This window comes from Cannabis sativa, chromosome 7 (genome assembly GCF_029168945.1).
Source record: "Cannabis sativa cultivar Pink pepper isolate KNU-18-1 chromosome 7, ASM2916894v1, whole genome shotgun sequence".
NCBI lineage: Eukaryota > Viridiplantae > Streptophyta > Magnoliopsida > Rosales > Cannabaceae > Cannabis > Cannabis sativa.
The window spans coordinates 22,408,528-22,427,376 of record NC_083607.1 but is presented as its reverse complement, the minus strand read 5'-3'; positions in this window follow the sequence as shown (position 1 = coordinate 22,427,376).

Sequence of the window (18,849 nt, the reverse complement as noted above, 5' to 3'; positions counted from 1 at the left end):
GGGCGGTTAGGCCTGGAGCGTACGATCCTCGGGACAGCACGGCTGAGATTTTGTAAATGTCGTTAGACGACTTTATTTTGATGTAAAAGTTAAACAGTAAAAACGTTTGTAAATATTTTTATAAATCGGGATCCCGAGACTTTTTGCAAAATGGTTTATAAGTTTAATGAAAAAGCAAAATTTTAATTAATCACGTTTTTCCATAAACCTCGTTGATTAGCAACGAGCTGCACAGTACGTTTAAAAATCACGTAATACGCCTAAGTTAGTTAGGGTGTTACAATTTGGTATCAGAGCCGCCAGGTTGTCTTCCGAAGATCGTCACGACATGTACAATCATCATCAGCAGTTAGCTCGGTTCACGGTTCAGTAAGCCTTTATTGCTTTAGTAGTTTATTTTATTCAGTTATGAAAAAGAAAAGCCTGTTAGGAAGCATGTTAGTAGCCTGATAGTAGAATAGGCGCATGTTTCGTTTTTAATCTCCAAATTAAGCGGCATTAGTAAGCTCTCGATGATCGTGACCTGAAGTGCCAACTCGGGATTTCGAGGCGGTTCAGACTAGATGGACGCCAGACGAAATATTAGGAGTCAGGGCATCTCAGTCGGGTCAGATCAAGGTCGAGGAGCTCAGTTCCCCTCAAGTGTTATGGGCCGAGGTAGAGGTCCCAGGGGCAGGGTTCGCGGTTGGAGTGATGTTAACTCGCCGCAGGCTGCCCAAGTCAATCAGGAAGCCCAGAATTGGGAAGTTACGGTTTGCGGGAATGCAAGCCCGGATAGAAGAGCAAGATCTCGAGATTCAGAGGTTGAGACAGCCAGGTGCTCTTGCAGCCCGGTGCCCGTAGTTCCGGTGGCACCGCCTCGCCGCCTGTGCCGAGATAGTGGTGGCGGCCATTAGATTGGAACCTTGGTACGAGCGGTTCCGGAAGCAGGCACCTCCGGTTTTCCTGGGAGGTCCGGACGTGATGAAAGCCGAGCAGTGGCTGACGGTGATCACCAAGATTCTAATCTTTATGGGTGTCACCGGGAACGACAGAGTGGAGTGTGCCACTTTTCAGTTTTAAGAAGACGCTCTGGTCTGATAGGACATGGTGTCTCAGATCCATGACGTCATCGCTATGACCTGGGAAAGGTTTTAGGAACTCTTCAGCGTTAAATGTTATAACGAGGCGGTCAGGAGCGCCAAGAGGAAAGAGTTCGCCCACCTGACCCAGCGAGAGAATAGGAGCATGACGGAATATATTACTCAGTTCAGCCGGTTGGTGAGGTTAGCCTCGGGATTTGCGCCAACCGATTTCAGTAAGAAAGAAAATATCTCGATGGACTTCAGGTGAAGATCAAGTATGACCTTTTGATCACTACCGACGATAATACCATCTAAGTTGAGATGGCGAAGAAAGCATGGTGAGCTGAGGGCGCAACTAGATGTATGTGGAATCAGTTAGGACTTCGGAATGTGGCGGGGCTCCTACCCCTTCTGCGTCAGGTTTCAGCAGGGGAGGTAGTGGTTCGGCCATGGACCGGAGGAGGAAATCATCCACTGCATCCGGTGGCTCGAGGCAGAACAAGAGGTTCCGAGGGAACCAGAATCAAGACAGTCGTCAGGTTAGTGTTGAGACCCGTTATTCCTAATGGAGTGTCTCATTAGTAAGAGGCATCCTCCGGGTGAGTGCTTGGGTCAAGGTTGTTTTTGTGTGGCTGCTAGAATCTCTAGTAAATTGGGTAGACCCTTTGATAGATATGAGTCAGGGTTTGGAACCCTGTTACCTGGCGGAGAATTGGTTATCTCCAATAGGTGGATTAGGTCTATGCCGATCAGGATAGATGATAGAGAGTTAAGTGCTGATCTGGTAGAGATGAGTGTAGTCGAATTCGATATTATTTTAGGAATGGATTTCCTATCTAAATATTCGGCGAGCATTGATTGCAAGAGGAAGATGGTGGTCTTCCAACCAGAAAGTGAAGAACCGTTCGTATTTGTGGGTTCGGTTCAGGGATCTCGGATCCCGGTGATCTCGGCTATGTCAGCGAGAGAATTATTGCACGGTGGGTGCTTAGGGTTTCTGGCCGTGGTAGTGGACACCACTCGGCCAGACACCATTCGGCCAGAGGACATCAGAGTGGTTCGGGAATTTTTGGACGTTTTTCCCGAAGAACTTCCAGGGTTACCACCTCATCGGGAGATCGACTTTGTGATTGACTTGGCACCAGGGGTGGATCCGGTTTCTAAAGCCCCGTATAGGATGGCTCCAGCTGAACTTAAGGAGTTAAAGATTCGGCCTGTGGGTTGCTTGACATAGGGTTCATTCGGCCCAGTGTGTCACCTTGGGGAGCCCCGGTTTTGTTCGTGAAGAAGAAGGATGGCTCTATGAGGATGTGCATCGACTACAGAGAGTTGAACAAGCTGACGGTGAAGAATAAATATCCATTACCTAGGATCGATGACTTGTTCGATCAGCTTCAGGGGAAGACGGTCTTTTCTAAGATTGACCTCCGTTCGGGTTATCATCAGTTGAGGATCCGAGAGGAGGACATTCCAAAGACGGCGTTCCGCACTAGGTATGGACACTACGAGTTCCTGGTTATGTCGTTCGGACTAACCAATGCTCCTGCAGCATTCATGGACCTGATGAATAGAGTATTCAAGGATTTCCTCGATATCTGTGTAATTGTGTTTATCGACGACATCCTCGTGTACTCTCAGTCAGAAGAGGAGCATGAGTTACATCTTCAGATGGTACTGCAACGACTTCGAGAACATAGACTCTACGCCAAGTTCAAGAAATGTGAGTTCTGGTTGTCTCAGGTGTCCTTCCTAGGGCACATTGTGAGTAAAGATGGGATCAAGGTGGATCCCGGGAAGATTGAATCCGTCAGGGATTGGCCGAGACCGAAGACAGTGACAGAGATCAGAAGCTTTCTGGGATTAGCTGGGTACTATCGTAGGTTCGTGGAGGGGTTCTCCAAAATTTCAATGCCCCTAACCGAGCTTACAAAGAAGAATCAGCGATTTATCTGGACAGATAAATGCGAAACTAGTTTTCAGGAGCTGAAACAGAGATTGATTACTGCTCCGGTACTAGCTTTGCCTTCGGACGAGGAGAAGTTCGTGGTCTATTGTGACGCATCCAAACAGGGTTTGGGGTGCGTATTGATGCAAGCCGATCGGGTTATCGCTTATGCCTCCCGTCAGTTAAAGGATTATGAACAGCGATACCCGACTCATGATTTAGAATTGGCCGCAGTGGTTTTTGCACTGAAGATTTGGCGGCATTACTTGTATGAGGAGAAGTGCGAGATCTATACCGACCATAAAAGTCTCAAGTATTTCTTTACTCAGAAAGATTTGAACATGAGATAAAGGCGTTGGTTGGAATTAGTGAAGGACTATGATTGTGAGATCCTTTACCATCCCGGGAAAGCCAATGTTGTGGCCGATGCCCTGAGCAGAAAGGGTCCCGGGCAAGTAGCTAGCATGGTTCAGATCTCACCTCAGCTAGCAGAGGATATGGTTAGATCCAGCATTGAGTTTGTGGTAGGTCAGCTTCACAACTTAACGCTGCAATCTGATCTGTTGGAAAGAATAAAGGTTGCTCAGACGTCAGATCCGGAGTTAGTGAAGATCCGAGATGAGGTATTGGCTGGTCAGGCCAAAGACTTTTCAGTGTCAGACAGTGGAATGCTTTTGTATTAAACCAGGGTTTGTGTCCCGAACAGTGTGGACTTGAGAAACGAGATCTTTGAGGAGGCTCATTCTACCCCGTATTCTCTGCATCCCGGTACCACCAAGATGTACCAAGACTTGAAACCGTACTTCTGGTGGAACGGTATGAAGAAGAATTTGGTAGAATTCGTATCAAGATGCCTCACTTGTCAGCAGATCAAGGCTGAACATCAGAGACCAGCAGGATTGTTGCAGCCTCTAACCCTACCAGAATGGAAATGGGAGGATATTACGATGGATTTTGTGGTCGGGTTACCTAGGACCACGGGTATGTATGATTCCATCTGGGTAGTGGTGGATCGATTTACGAAATCTGCTCATTTTCTGCCGGTCAGAACAACGTTTTCAGTGGATCAGTTGGCAGAGTTATATGTCAGGGAGATAGTGAGACTTCACGGGGTACCGAAGTCTATAGTTTCGGACAGGAATCCGAAATTCACCTCCAAATTTTGGCAGAATTTGCAACGGGCAATGGGTACGAAGCTAAAATTCAGTACAGCATTTCATCCTCAGACAGATGGTCAGTCCGAAAGGACAATTCAGATATTGGGGGATATGCTGAGAGCCTGTGTTATGGACTTTGAGGGTTCATGGAGTAAATATCTACCGTTAATAGAATTTTCATACAACAACAGTTATCAGAGTACGATAGGGATGGCACCCTATGAACTGTTGTACGGTAGAAAGTGTAGATCCCCTATCCACTGGGATGAGACAGGGGAGAGGAAATACCTAGGTCCGGAGTCAGTTCAGCGGACCAATGAGGCAATAGAAAAGATAAAAGCTAGAATGCTTGCCTCACAGAGCAGACAGAAAAGTTACGCAGATCCGAAACGTAGAGATGTTGAGTTCCGAGTAGGGGACCATGTGTTTTTGCGAGTATCTCCGATGAAGGGGATTAAACGTTTCGGGAAAAGAGGCAAGTTATGCCCTAGATTTACAGGACCTTTCGAGATTCTCGAGAAGATAGGTCAAGTGGCATATCGGTTAGCATTGCCTCCAGCTTTATCGACGATGCACAACGTATTTCATGTCTCAATGTTGAGAAAATACGTTTCCGACCCCTCTCATATACTCAGTTATGAGAGCCTTCAGCTTCAGTCAGATATGTCTTATGAGGAACAGCCAGTGCAGATCCTGGATAGAAAGGATAAAGTCCTTCGGAATAAGACCATAGCGTTGGTCAAGGTTCTCTGGAGAAACAGTAAGGTGGAAGAAGCCACCTGGGAGCTAGAGTCAGATATGAGAGCTCAATATCCAGAGTTATTCAGGTTAGATTTCGGGGACGAAATCCTTTTAAGGGGGGGATAGTTGTGAAGCCCGCTTAGTTAATTTGGAAATTAGCAGTTATTTATGTTAATCAGGAAATTATTTATAGCCATTTAAATAATTTATTATGGAATTCAGATATGCATGAGTATGTTATCAGCAGTTATTATATTTCGCGTTTCCGGTGTCCGGTATTTTGGAACGCGGCGTTTGGCTCAGTAGACATCACAACTTAGTATGTTAGTATTTTGGGGACGGGTTTAGACATTGGGAATGTCGGGAATGGCCGGGAATTTAGAATGTCCCAAAAATACCCCCTTTAGTATGAATTATGTGATTTTATGGTGGAGGGGCAAAATGGTCTTTTTGCCCCATTAGTATTTTGTCTTATATGAGTTAATAAATGAATTAAATGTTTGTTTCTAATTAATCTTTTTGGCTGAAATAGATTTAAATAAAATGATACTTTAAGCTTGAAAATCCTTTTCTCTCATTTTTACACTTAGCCAATTTTTAAAAGTTTAAAAAAATTTAGAAAAGCTCTCTCTCTCTTTTCCTCTCTTTCGGCTGAGATTGGAGGGTTCAAGGCTGGGATTTTTGTGGGTGATTTCTAGTGTTTTAGCAAGATCAAAGTGTGTTTTCTTCAAGGTAAATCTTGTCTTGCTTTTTCTATTTAGTTTTCTTGAGATTTCAAGTGAAAAGTGTTGAAAATGCATGTGATTGTGAAATGTTCTTGCTGCTGTAATCTTGTTGTTAGTTTATGGATTCAAAGCATGATTTTTGATGTTAAATGAGTTGTTTGAAGCATGAGTAGCTAGGTTGTTCAAGCTTTTATTTTATATGTGAAAATTGATGATTTTGTGAGAAAATGCATGTTTTGTTTCTGTATAATTGCTGGGTATTTTTGTTAGTTTGCAGAGGTATTTCTATGCTTAGTTAAGTAGAATTAACTAGGCTAGGGTGCATGCTAGTGGGTTTAACCAAGTTTGAGTTCTTGAACTCAAAGCTTGGTCTTCAATGGTGAATTTGGCATGTGGGATTTCTGGGTAGGTTTGATGCTCTAGAATTGTTGTTTGGGACCTATGGAAGAGGTCTGGAAAGTTTGGGATCAATTGGGTTCGAATTGGTCAAGATATGTGAATTTTTGGTTCTGCTGCGAGGAACCGAATTCGGTTGAGCATCCGGAATTCGGATGGGGTTCGTATTTTCCCGAGGAATTCCGGTTGGGCAACCGGACTTCCGGATGGGGGATTTTTCAGAACCCTAGTTTTCCTCGTTTTTGGGTTTTTAGGGGTATTGCCATGTTTTTTATCGATAGGGAAACTTTTAGTTTCGAGTTTTAGTCCCCGGGAAGTGATTTAGCGTGTCACTTATAGCGTTGTGATTTTTATGGTTTAGGAGCCGATGTCCGCCGTTCGGCTTCGGTTCCGGTCGAGTTGACCGGCACACCTGAAATCGGAATCCAGGTAAGATTAGTATAACAGTATGCATATGTAGATTACATGTTTAGCGAGCATGTAGGAAGCCTGCTAGATTACATTAGATATGTATTTAGGCTTCGAACCATCCAACCCTGTCACGTCGGTACAGGCTGGAGTATGACCGACGGCGGAGTATGACCGGCTTGACCGATCAGCCGACACTTGGTTGGTGGTTCCGTACTATTGACGTATCCCGTCGGTACAGCTGGAGTATGACCAGCGGCGGAGTATGACCGGTTCGACCGATCGGGAGGATATAGTAACACGTCGGTACAGTGGAGTATGACCAAGCGGCGGAGTATGACCGGTTCGACCGATCAGGTTGTTACGTGTCAATAGTACCGTCCCTATGAACGTTCAGAACTCAGTACCATGTTGGACATGGCAGTAGTGGCTCAGTACCATGTTGGACATGGCAGTAGCGGGACTCAGTATCGTGTTGGACACGGCAGTTAGTATCATGTATGAGTATTATTATGCTTTTCTTACTGAGTCTGTCGACTCACAGTTTACGTTGCATGTGTAGGTAAAGGCAAGGCAGTTGCTGATGGACCGTGAGCGAGCTTATGGGATTGTACATGTCGGGGCGGTTAGGCCTGGAGCGTACGATCCTCGGGACAGCACGGCTGAGATTTTGTAAATGTCGTTAGACGACTTTATTTTGATGTAAAAGTTAAACAGTAAAAACGTTTGTAAATATTTTTATAAATCGGGATCCCGAGACTTTTTGCAAAATGGTTTATAAGTTTAATGAAAAAGCAAAATTTTAATTAATCACGTTTTTCCATAAACCTCGTTGATTAGCAACGAGCTGCACAGTACGTTTAAAAATCACGTAATACGCCTAAGTTAGTTAGGGTGTTACATGCGCCTATTCTACTATCAGGCTACTAACATGCTTCCTAACAGGCTTTTCTTTTTCATAACTGAATAAAATAAACTACTAAAGCAATAAAGGCTTACTGAACCGTGAACCGAGCTAACTGCTGATGATGATTGTACATGTCGTGACGATCTTCGGAAGACAACCCGCGGCTCGATACCAAATTGTAACACCCTAACTATCTTAGGCGTATTACGTGATTTTTAAACGTACTGTGCAGCTCGTTGCTAATCAACGAGGTTTATGGAAAAACGTGATTAATTAAAATTTTGCTTTTTCATTAAACTTATAAACCATTTTACAAAAAGTCTCGGGATCCCGATTTATAAAAATATTTACAAACGTTTTTACTGTTCAACTTTTACATCAAAATAAAGTCGTCTAACGACAGTTACAAAATCTCAGCCCTGCTGTCCCGAGGATCGTACGCTCCAGGCCTAACCGCCCCGACATGTACAATCTCAAATGCTCGGTCACGGTCCATCAGCTACAGCCTTGCCTTTACCTACACATGAACGTAAACTGTGAGTCGACAGACTCAGTAAGAAAAGCATACTAATATCATACATAAAACTGACTGCCGTGTCCAACACGATACTGAGTCCCGCCATCGCCATGTCCAACATGGTGCCGAGCACTACCGCCATGTCCAACATGGTGCCGAGTTTTGAACGTTCGGGGGACGGTACTATTGACAAGTATCCTCCCGATCGGTCGAACCGGTCATACTCCGCCGCTGGTCATACTCCGGCTGTACCGACGGGATAGGTCAATAAGCTCGAACCACCAACCGGTGTCGGCTGACGGCCGAGCCGGTCATACTCATTCTTGGTCATACTCCGGCACTCGTACCGACGTGACGGGGTTGGGTGGTTCGAAGCCTAAATACATATCTAATGTAATCTAACAAAGGCTTCCTACATGCACGCTAAACATGTAATCTACATATGCATCTTGTTATACTAATCTTACTCGGATTCCGATTTCGGTGTCTTAGTCAACCCGACCGGAAGAAGCCGAACGGCGGACATCGGCTCCTAAACCATAAAAATCACAACGCTATAAGTGACACGCTAAATCACTTCCCGGGGACTAAAACTCGAAACTAAAAGTTTCCCTATCGATAAAAAGCATGGCAATACCCCTAAAAACCCAAAAACGAGGAAAACTAGGGTTCTGAAAAATCCCCAACCGGCAGACCGGTTGCCCAACCGGAATTCCGGTTCTGGGAAATTCTGAACCCCCATCCGGAATTCCGGATGCTCAACCGGAATTCCGGTTCCTCGCAGGCAGCCAACTAAAAATCTCCTAACTTGACCAATTCGAACCCAATTGATCCCAAACTTTCCAGACCTGCTAAATAGACCCTAATAAACATTTCCAAGGCATCAAACCTACCCAGAAACCACATACACAAATTTTGCCATTGGAGCTCAAGCTTTGAGTTCCAAACTCAAGCTTGAGCAAAACCACATAAACAAGCAATCCACAAGCTTAATTCTACTAAACTAAGCATAAAAATACCTCTGCAAACTAACAGAAACATCCAGCAAATCACAGAAACAAAACATAGCATTTTCTCTCAAAATTCATAACTTTTTAACAAAGAAACTAAAAGCTTTGAACACCCTATCTAGCATGCTTCAAACAATCCAATTATTTATCACATAAACATGCTTTGAATCACACAAATTAACCTCAAAACACAGCAGCCAAAATCAACTAAAATCATGCATGCATTCATCACTTTTCATCATTTTTTTCAATAAAAACAAGTAAGAACTTAAGCCAAGAATTACCTCAACTAACAATCACTATGATCTTGCTAAAATGACTTGAAATCAACAAGGAAATCCAGCCCTAGCTGCTCCCCAAGCTTGGCCGAACAAGAGAGGAAAAGAGAGAGCTTGTGTGTGTGTGTTTTTTGGAATTTCTTCAAAAATGACTAAGTGTTGGAATTTTGGAAAAAAAAAAAAGAATATAACACATTTTATTTCAGCCAAATAATCACATAAATAATTATTTAATTTCCATTTAATAAATCATACAAAACAAAACACTAATGGGGCAAAAAGACCATTTTGCCCCTCCACCATAAAATCATGAAAATCATACTAAAGGGGTATTTTTGGGACATTCTAAATTCCCGGCCACTCCCGACATTCCCAATGTCTAAAACCCGTCCCCAAAATACTAACATACTAAGTTGTGATTTCTACTGAGCCAAACGCCGAGTTCCAAAATACGGACAATCCGAAATGCGAAATATAAAAACTGCTGATGACATAATTATGCATATCTGAATTCCATAAATAACAATGATAAATTATTTAAATAGCTATAAATAATTTCCTGATTAACATAAATAACTGCTAATTTCCAAATTAACTAAGCGGGCTTTACAAATTATGTACTTGACTTCCGATAAAATAACTTCCGATAAAATCCTGACAACCAAGTTTAAGAGAAATTAAAATCAAATAGTATCCTAATTCTACCAAAATTTCGGCAGCATAACGACTATAATTGAACGTTTCTAAAAAATTTAAACATATTAATAACATTTTCCTAATACCATTAATAAACAAAATTTGAGAACCTTTCAAATATGAACTTTGACATTAATAATCATGCTACTAACACGAACATGTTTTGAGTCAAATATAAAGACCTACTAAGTATAATAAATGCATAGACACATCAATTAGATTATACAAGACAAGTGCCTAAAGTAACAAACAAAACAAATGTCACCTAATTTCACGGACATGTTTTGAGTCAAATATAAAGACCTACTAACACGAACATGTTTTGAGTCAAATATGAATGAGTTATGTCACCTAATTTCTTACAACTACCGAGTAATAACCTAGTTATTTATGTTATGTACTTTTCCTTTAACATTTATGTTTTTTATAATAAAATTTGATCCAAATTCTACCGAAATTTTGGCAGCATAATGACTGTAATTGGACGTTCCCAAAAATTTTAAAAGTGCCTAAAGTAACAAACAAAACAAATATAACAATACAGAACAAAGAAACTAACATAAACATACAAAATTTATCCACCCATCCGACCGCAGTACATGTATTCGCGGAATCTACTTCACTACGGATGAATATTTAAGATATTCAAACTCAACTAAGCATGCATTGATAATTAATTCTAGGGTAAATACCATTTTGGACCATGTGTTTTGCAAAAATTACAGATTGGACCCTGTATTTTGTTAAATGACAAAATAGACCCTTTATTTTCTAAAATAGTAAAAATAGGACCCTGAGCTTAATTTTTGACGACTTTTTTTTTTAATACAACCAACTTGAAGACAATGCTTTATAAGAACAGATACAAAAAATGTAAACAGTTTTGTCATAGCACTTTTAGATCGGATTATAATTAAACTTTATTTTGACAAAAAATCAATTCAGGGTCCTATTTGTACTATTTAACAAAACACAGGGTCCATTTTGTCATTTAACAAAACACAGGGTCCAATTGGTAACTTTTGTAAAACAAAGGGTCCAAAATGGTATTTACCCTTAATTATATTAACAAAAGGTTAGCGGATGGATATACCTACTGCAAATCCGATCAACACCGAAATATGTCGACCCTCAAATATTAGCACACAACCTATAACTTAATGCAATATACAACCAATTTAAAATTTTAATTATTAAATTACTCACTAGTTATTAAACAAAATAGCAAGTTACTAGCTAGTTACTAATTTCCATAGTTAATTTTTTTAAAAATAACATATAAATATATATACATATATAATCAATTATATATTCACACTACCATTATTTTAAAAATTTTATCTCTAAACTAATTAAATTCCTACTACCTCGCATTCTCATTCACAACAAATATATATACAATACAAATACACAAAATACACAAATAGTATATACACAGAAGATATATATAAACACATATTCAATTATAAAACAGAAAATATATACATATATACTATATATCAAGTTAATAAATATTTACCTTATAAACGCAATCCGGCGATAAAATGCTACAAAAATCCGACCACCTCTAGAACACACACAATATAATATTAATAAAATAAAAAAATTCTAAAAAAATTTATAAAAACGAAATAATACCAATGTACATAAATAAAATGAAGAGAAAGCATATTTATACCTTAATAGACGTTGAGACTCAACGTTTTCTCCGCTAAAATCGGTGGCCGGAGTTATACCCACCACCTTTCTTTACAATAGGTTCGGTTTGGTATATATAGGGGAAAAAAACTAAACTTTTTAACAGTATAGGTTTAGGTATAGAAAATAGAAGATTTTGAGACAAAAATGGGGTAAAATAGTTAAGAAATGAGGGAGAATGAGGTTGTTTTAGTGGTGGTTGGCGAGGGTTTTTTCGTGGGTTTGGGGCTGCTGTGGGTGGTTGTTCTTCGTGTTTAGCAAGGTGTGAAATGAGGAAGTGAGGAAGACGAAGCAGAAAGGGTCTGATATATAACCCTATGGCGTCGGTTATTAGGTATTAACCGATGCCATAGGTGCCACGTGTCGAATAAAGGTGGCACCTATGGCGTCGGTTAATATCTAATAACCGACGTCATAGGGTTATATAAAAAACTCTAATTTTCTCAACCCCCAACCGACGGCATAGATATATATACATTCTATACTTACGGTTTTTACCAAAAAACCGCCTCTAAATGTCAATGCAGATATTTTCACCCCCTTTAGCTTCCCTTTTTATAAATTGGGTTGGAAAAAGGGAAGCTAAAGGCTTACATTATAGTAGTGATTATATTTATAGGGGATCCGAAATTTGATTTCGCCTTAGGCCCCCATATACTTTAGGACCCGCCCTATTAATAGTTTTTTTTTTTGAAACAGGCCCTATTAATAGTTAAATATGTAACAACTTCAAACTTCTATAGTATAACATATATCCTACCTTGTTCTTAACATTCGTTCATCTTTTGGAATAGAACAAATTCAACCGATCGATTGACTGAGTAAATGTAGGTTATATAATTCAGTGAAGAAGGAAAATCCGGCACTATATATGTCTGTATATACATGATCACCATACACTGCTATGACGTTTACTAAGCTGATCTCCAATAATTGCTTCAAATTTCCAGTGCCACTATACAGGACATTTTCTAATTATGTATGTTCTATTCTTCAAAATCTTTACAGTTACAGATATTTTTTATTAATATTGTGAAGGGAGACTATTATATTGTGGGAATATTTTTATATATGTATAAATATATTGTATCGCAAGTGAGGTCAAATTAGGGCATTAATGTGATCATGTTGGTGTATTTAGTGCATGCACGCGAGCTAGCGCATTTAGTGATAGATATCACCCAATGTTGCCGTAATTTTTGCTAGACACAACTTATTTTATTTTAGGTAAATAGTGACATAAGTATCTTAAGTTTTGAGTATGTAAAAACTATATATGTAATAATTTTTTATAACAAAAGTACTTAATATTTATAAAACTATAATTTTTTTCTAATTTTATCTATACTTGCTCTGTTATTGTCTTAAATAGGGCACATAGTTTGTCTAGATTCTAGTATATTGGGTTTGAACGGAAACATGTAATATCAATTATTTTAATATTTTTTTTAATAAATTAAAATTGGAGAAAAATTATAGTTTTACAAACATTGGATACTTATGAGCTAAAAAAAGTAATTAAATTTATACAGCTTGCAAACTCAAAATTTTAGATACTTGTACCGCTATTTACGTATTTTTTTTATTTTATCTTTGTGTGGAGTGTAAATTATATCTTCTTTCTTATAATTCACTTTAAATATACCGAACAAAATATTTTTCTACTTTTTTTCATTTGGCGGTGTTCATTATAGTTATAATAGTATTACTATAAATTTTTTAAAAACATTTAATAATTTACAGTGTCAAAAAATAATTTAAAGTTTTTCAATCACATATGGTTAAGTTGAGTACCAAGAACTCCGATATCAATAGAAGAACTCTAGTGTCAGTAAAGTACTACGTCGTTAAGTATACCAGTACAAAAAAAAAATACAAGAATTCTCTAGCATGTGTTTGTAGACATAGATATGAAGAAAGAGGATGAAATAAGTATTGACAACAACACTCCTAATACATTTACTTTTGCTTAATTATAGCAACATTTTATTTCAGGTAATGGAAGAAATTATAGTTCATTCCACAATAAATTTTAATTATTTTTTTTTTTTTTGATTAGTGGAATCCCTAGAAGCCCCAGGGAACGAGACAAAACAAACAGGGCAACAACACCCCAAAGGAAAACAAGCTAAAAAATAAAGGAAAGAAAACTAACTAAACCAACTAAACAAAACCGAAAAAGAGAATTTAAGTCAGCCTATCTCTGTAAGGACAGAGTGTAAGGGACCATCCTCAATAGACAAATCCAACCACCCAAATGAGTTGTTGTGATTTGCCCACTTAGCCACCAAATGGGCCACGTTGTGTTTCCTCGGAATTCAAGAGGCTTCCAACAAAGTGAAGTTAACCAATGATCGGATGAAATTCTGTACCGGATCCTGAATGTTGTGATGAAGAGATCCAATTTCTTGTAATTTTGTTTTCAGAGCGGAGATCGCATTGGAGGTGTCACTTTGGAAGATCACTTTCTTATAGCCTTACTTGACCACTTTCTCGGCTCCCATGCATAGAGTTATGATCTCTCCAATAAATGGCTGACAGACAGCCAAACGGAAGGTGAAGCAGTTGGTGAAGATCCCAACTTCATTTCTAAAAACAGCAGCCCTTGTTGCTTGAGACTTGCCGATTGACACATCTGTATTACACATCACCCATCCAGAAGGGGGGGCAGCCATTTCATGATGCCAACTCTTTGAATTCTGGGGTCCTCCGAAGTTTCAATGATGCCAACTCTTTTAATTAATTTTAATTATAGCAATATCTCACAAATTTTTGAAATATTTAATTTGAATGATTTACTATGTTTTTTTTTTTTTTAAATAGAGTTTAAAACAATTAATTGCGTGTGTTGCTTAAAAATTTTCAAACACTAATTTAGTGAGAGCAAAAAAGAAAAAGTCTCTACCACATAAATCTCCATATATTATATTATACACTTTTACAAAAAAGAGTATTCGCAACGGTTCTAAAAACACTTTCTTTGAGGTACCGCCGCTAATAAATTTAAATGATTATTTTAAACTGTTCGGAAACATTGTGTATTCTCGACAGTTTATAACACTCACTATAGAAATAGGTGATAGTTTTAAGTTAAAACGTAACATTTTAGTCGGGGTTATACCCGACGATTTAAACAAAATCCTAGGGTATAAATATCTCGCCTTTTTTTCTTCGTCATTTCAGTTACCCTCTCTCTCTCTCTCTCTCTCTCTCTCTCTCTCTCTCTCTCTCTCTCTCTCTCTCTCTCTCTCTCTCTCTCTCTCTCTCTCTCTCTCTCTCTCTCTCTCGTCTCTCTTGCCTCCACCCACCCACCCATAGTCTCCCTCTCTCTCTCTCAGTCTCCCTCTCTCTCACATCTCGCTTCATCTCTCCCTCTCTCTCTTGCCGTTCACCGCCTCTTCCTTCACTGGTTACCGTAGGTGGTGTCTCCAAAAATATATATTAATAATAATTTATATATTTATATTTTTATTACGTATATATACCGTATATATAATATTAATTTTTATATATTTAATATATATTGAATATATATAATTACAAGATATATATTTATACCTATTTATTTAATTAATAGATAGTTAGATGAATTAATTAATTATTTTTAAATTGGGTATTAAAAAATATTTCATTTAGATTAATTATTTAGTTTTTGATTTAGATATTTGGAAAAATATTTAGTTTAGATTATTTGTTGTTACGTAATATAAAAAAATGATTTGAATTATTTGTTGTTAGGTAATAAAAAATATTTTTTTTAGATTATATTAATTGTTTAATTATTAAAAAAATAAGTTTTTATTAATTATTTATCTATTATTTTAATTTTCTTTTAAGTTTTATTAAATTGTGAAGGAAACTTTTTTGTTTCAATTATTTATTTTTATTTAAATTGTTATTGACACTATTTTTATGTACATATATATTATTGATTGTGCTAGTCATTGTTAAACTTCGTTGAGCTTCTCTTCCTTTTTTGGCAAACTTTCAAGAGTGGCTCCTTATTATTATTATTAGTAATATATATTTATTTTTAATTAGTACATACATATTTATATATAAATATTGATATTAGTTGTAAAATTTAGAATTCAATCAATATTATTATTTTTATTATTTTTTAGACATCAGGTTCTTGATGTTGATTGAAGAGTGTAAAAATAACTATCTTTATTATAGAAATGTTTAATCATTGAAATCTTAAAATTCTTTATATAGTGGAGTTTGAATATTTTAGATATTCATCTGTAGTAAAGTAAGTTCTGCGACTAATTATATTGCGGTGGGATGGGTGAATAATTTTTGTATTGTTAATATTATTTTGTTTCTTTTGTATTGTTTTATTTCTTATTTTTTTGCATGTTTAAAATTTTCGGGAATGTCCAATTATAGTTGTTATATTGTCGAAATTTTGATAGAATTAGGATAAATTTTACTAAAAATATTAGATTGGGGTAAAAATACATAAATATTTTTTCTTTTAGATGTAAAGTTTATATATTTGTAAATATTTTAATTTGAATAAAGGTATATTTGTTAGTTAAATTAAATATGCCAAGTATTCAAATTTTATTTTGATAAAGATAGCTAATGTTTATGTTTTTAAAAATATAACTCTCTATATTTTGATTTTTTTGTGAAATTTATTTTATTTTAAGTGATATTGTAAGCTAATTTTTTAGAAAATATCTTTAGTATATTTAGAATTAAAATTTTGATTTAAAAGGATTTATAAATTTTTTATAGCATTTTAATTTTAATGTTAATGTTTAATTTATTACTAGAAAAAATAAAATAAATGTAATGTAGTTTAAGTAAATAAAAGTTTTAGTGTAAGTTTAATTGTTTAGGGAAAAAAGATTAGTATAGTTTAATATAACTTTTGCATAGTTTAAGTAATGTTTAGTTTTAAATTTTAATTTTACAAAGTTTATTTGATATATTAGAATAATTAAAAGATTTGTTTTGTCTTTTTTTTTTTTTTTTTTTTTTGTGTTAATGTGTTTGCAATATGGTAGGTTATCTTTTACAAGTCTAAAATGCTTATTCATTAATGTTATTTTTTTTTTTAGAATGTACAGATATATTGTTAAGTCTTTCTTTGAAGCAATACTAGACGACATTTGAAGTTGAGATTTTAAAATTTAAAGAATGTATTTTCTTTTGTAAACACTTTTATATATGCTTGATAGTTGATGCTAATAGAATTGAAATTGAGTATAGTATTAGCTAGACAGAGTTATAAACCGTTGCGTATATACCTTATTATAGGTGATAGTTTTAAACATTTGAGAAAGAGAAAATGGCGACGGTTTTGAATTGTCGCTAGTTTTTCTCATTCTGCGAGGATCGAATAGGCAACGATTATAAAAACCAACAAAAAAAAAATACTTTACCCAATTATTTAAAATCTTTGTGATAAACCAATTTTTTTAATAGTGATATTATATTATATTATAAATCTCTATAAATATCTATGTTAATATAATAATGTTAACATTTATTGTAATCATGTGCCACTTCCGCACATGCATATTATTTTGAAATCAAATTCAATGGACAAACTCTGTCTTCAGCTTCCACTAGGTGTGTTATACTATTAATGTCCTCATGTAGTAAACAATAAGCATAAAGATATATATACTCGGAGTAGATAGCTCCTCCCTATATAATCTCCTTAGAATCATTAGATTATTTGTAGGATTATATAAATTGACAACAAGTTTTAAAGGTATGTTTGTTTTCAAGTCGGATTTATATATATAAAGACATATATATTATGTTAATATTAAGTGTACATATACTTAACTATATTTTTAATTTGTATTTTAATTATATATTTTTAATAGTATAATTCATTTTTGTCTTTTTTTTTAAAAAAAAAAAATTATTCAATAAAAATATCATAATATATATAATATAATAATATTTAAATTTATTATTAATTATAATTTTAATTTAACCGTAACACTTTTAATTTTATAATTCTTTTGATTTTTTTTTTAAAATATCATACACTTTTTTATTTTTTATAATAAAAATAAAAATATAGTATTTTGATAACGGCAAAAGGTAACAGTGTTACAAAAGTGGCTCTTTAAGAAACGTAAACACTTTTTAATTTTATTATTTAAAAAATCAAAAAATAATACAAATATATTTTTTAGAGATGTGTGGATTGAGTAAAAAATTAATTATAGAAATATATATTTTTTTTTCTAGATATTTTCAATGAATTTAAATTTAAAATGCAATATTGAAAAATACAAATTAATACAAGAGGTAAAAAATAAGAAAAATATTTGAAGTTTAAATTATAATTGTAATATTTTCAAAAAGAACAACACTTTCTTTTATATAATCATATTTAATATTACTAAGTATGCAATGCATGTTTTAGAATTTATTAGAGTTACTATTACTAAATTATTAATTTAAATAATAATTATAAATTTAAACAAAATACAATTCAATTATATTTTTTAAATATATTAAATTTTATCTAATTTTAAATTTATTTAAATATATATATATATTTAACTATGTTATCCGCATTTTCGCAAACATGACATGTGGAAATTAATTAGGAAAGGCCAAGGAGTCATTAAGTCGCCAAGGCCCTCGCTCCGCGCTCTAGGAAGATAGAGGCCCCAACTTCGCGGAACCATTCTCTATCAAAGAAGTCTTCCCGAATGCGGGTCACGAGAGAAATGTCCGCGAGCTAGCGACTCTTGATGTTTTAGAAGACAGGACCTTTTGCTCCCACGAAGGATATGGGCCTCCCATTGAAATGCACCAATCCGGGGCACACTTTTGACCTGCGGAAGCTCAGCCCACGCGTGTTAGGCTACGAACCCAATGGTGGGTCTTTTCCTTGTATGATGTCAAAGGTTGTCTTCTAGACCACGCTACCATACAGAGCACGTGTATCCTTGTGTACTGTGTTAAACGATCCGACGACTAGGAGTAAGAGTAATTCAAATGAGAATGGCCCTAGAATGACAGGCATCCTAAGCACCGCCAGTACCGCCAGTATAATCTGACATCGGTAAAGACCACATGGAAAATATACTACCTACAAATCCAATGGTGGGGGTTTATCCTTATGAAGATCCATGAACGACAGCCCATGCGAGGGGATCGACCAATAAATACTCTCGAAGACACACAAGGCAGGGGGACTTTGATTTCCAATTTCGAAGCTTGACTTCTCTCCTTTCCTCCATTTTGGCTCTTCACCTTAAAAGTAAAGATTGATTCTCTGTAAAACACATTACTGTAACTCCATTATTAACTCTAAAATATTC